The sequence below is a fragment of the Orycteropus afer genome, unplaced genomic scaffold (genome assembly GCF_000298275.1).
Source record: "Orycteropus afer afer isolate SDZICR_OR568_19922 unplaced genomic scaffold, OryAfe1.0 scaffold00112, whole genome shotgun sequence".
Taxonomy (NCBI): domain Eukaryota; kingdom Metazoa; phylum Chordata; class Mammalia; order Tubulidentata; family Orycteropodidae; genus Orycteropus; species Orycteropus afer.
In genome coordinates this window covers 8349819-8352558 of record NW_006921699.1, presented here as the reverse complement: position 1 = coordinate 8352558, position 2740 = coordinate 8349819, and the positions used below count along the sequence as shown (strand labels likewise).

General features: G+C 36.2%; 1 protein-coding gene across 1 annotated transcript in view; it reads right to left on the bottom strand.

Annotated features, from left to right (window-relative positions):
* The window catches only part of SLC25A48 (solute carrier family 25 member 48), an 84448-nt gene that overhangs the window by 35862 nt on the left and 45846 nt on the right, over positions 1-2740 (bottom strand). The gene's annotated exons all lie outside the window — the stretch shown is intronic.

Sequence of the window (2740 nt, the reverse complement as noted above, 5' to 3'; positions counted from 1 at the left end):
TTTAGTTTTGTGTATTTCACTGTACATAAATTATATTTCAATAAAATGCATTTAAAAAGAAAATTTAAGAGATCTATATAAATGGAAGAACATACCATGCTCATGGATAAGATTTTGTGAAAATGTCAATATTACCCAAAGAAATCTACACATTCAATGCAATCCCAATTCAGATCTCATCATTATTCTTTAAAGACATGGAAAAAACAATCACTAATTTTATATGGAAAGGAAAGAAACCTCGAATAAGCAGAGCAAAGCACTAGTGAAGAAGAACAAAGTGGGAAATCTCATACTCCCATATCTCAAAACCTACTCTATAGCCATAGTTGCAAAAACAGCTTGGTATTGGTACAACAACAGACACGTAGACTAGTGGAAGAGAATTGAGAACCCAGAAATAGATCCATCGATCTGTGGGCAGCTGATCTTTGACAAAGGGCTGAAATCCATTAAATGGGGAAGAGATAATGGTGATGGCAAAACTGAATATCCTTTCACAGAAAAATGAAACAAGATCTATACTTCACACCATACACAAAAACTAATGCCAGATGGATCAAAGACTTAAATGTGAAACCTAAAACTATATAGTTCATCAAAGAAAAAATAAGGGCAAACTTGGGGGCCCTAATTTATGGCATAAATAGACTATCAAGCACAACCCCAGATGCACAAGCAGCATAAGATAAACTAGATGATTGGGATCTTCTAAAAATTCAATTCTTATGTGCATCAAAAACTCCAAAAAAGTAAGGAGAATCTACAGAATGGGAAAATATGTTAAGCAATGACCTATCGGATCATGATGGCCTTGCATAGGCAATGGCATTTACTATGTCCAATGACAAATTTTCCCAGGGATGACCAAGGAATGCTTAATTCATCCTTAAGTGATTCATAAAATACAATTATGTATGTATATGTGAAAAACATTATGCATGTGTATGCAAAATAATTTCCTTATTGCTTACTCTTATTTAAAAAAAAAAAAAAAAAAGGAAAAAACAAGTACAGGTAGTCCCTGAATTATGATGGATTTGAGCTGTGATGAACTGCACTTACAACCATCTATTTTTTGGGGGATATTTGGTACATCTTATTGTTAGTAATATGTGCTCACTCCCATGGCTTAACCTTCAACCAAACAGTAGACAGATCTATAAAGTGAACAATTACACCAGGAAGGTGCACTCCTTAGAACAATTGGAGATAAGAAGGGCAGCATCTGAGCATGAAGAAATCTCTAAGGCAAGAATGCATAGGAAAGAAGGACACAGGTAAAAGTTAACCATAGGGAGGAATTAGGAAGAGAACTGTTATATTGTGGGGATTGCAATCAATGTCACAAAACAAAATATGTATGAACAGTTGAGTGGAAAACGAATTTGTTCAGTAAACTTTCACCCAAATCACAATAAAAATTTGTTTGTTTGTTTTTATAAAAGAACCAATGGTACTGAAGGCATTGGCAAAAAATAAGAGGGAACACCCACTAAGATGTTTCAAAAACATATGCAATGTTGGAAGCACTCATTTGGTTATGCCAAGAAATATGGAAGACAGCTACCTGGCCAACTGACTGGAAGAGATCCATTCCAAAGAAAGATGATGCAGTAGAATGTGGAAATTAGAGAACAATATGATTAATATCACAAGCAAGTAAATTTTGCTAAAAATAATTAAACGGTTGCAACAGTACATAGACAGGGAACTGTCAGAAATTCAAGCCAGATTCAGAAGAGGAAATGGAATGAGAGATATTATTGCTGATGTGAGATGGATCCTGACTGAAAGCAAACAGTACCAGAAAGATGTGTACCTGTGTTTCATGGACTATGCAAAGACATTGGACTGTGTAGATTAGAATCAGGAAAGGTATATCAGGGTCGTATCTTTTCACTATACCTATTCCATCTGTTGGGAGCTCTGTGGTGTAGTGCCTAAAGCACTTGACTGCTAACCAGAAGGCTGCTGGTTCAAACCCATCAGCCACTCCTCGGAAAGAAGATGGGGCAATCTACTTCCCTAGTAATACTGCCTTGGAAACCCAAGGAGGGGTTGCTATGAGTTGGGGCCAACTCGACATCACATAACAACAACATTCCATCTCTATGCTGAGCAAATAATCTGAGAAGCTGGACTATACGGAAATGAATGTGGCAACAGGATTGGAGGAAGACTCAGTAACCATGTGACATGCAGATGACACACCTTGCTTGCTGAAAATGAAGAGGACTTGAAGCACTTACTGATGAAGATCAAAGACTACAGCTTTCAGTTTCGATTACATCTCAACATAAAAGAAACAAATATCCTCCCAACTGGATGAATAAGTACCATCATGACAAACGGAAAAAAGGTTGAAGCTGTAAGGATTTCATTTTACTTGGATCCACAATCAATGATGATGGAAGCAACAGTCAAGAAATCAAATCTGACTAGGTATGTATCCTAAAGAAGTGAGAGCTAGGACAAGAACAGATATATGCACACCCAAGTTCATTGCAGCACTATTTACAATAGCAAAAAGATGGAAACAACCTAGGTGCCCATCAACAGAAAAATTAATAACCAAACTATAGAACATACACACAATGGAACAATATTCAACCTTAAAGAATAATGTAGAATCTGCAAAACACCACATAATGTGGATGAAGTTGGAGGACATTATGCTGAATGAAATAAGTCAATCACAGAAGGACAAATATTGTATTAGTCCATTATTGTAAAAAGT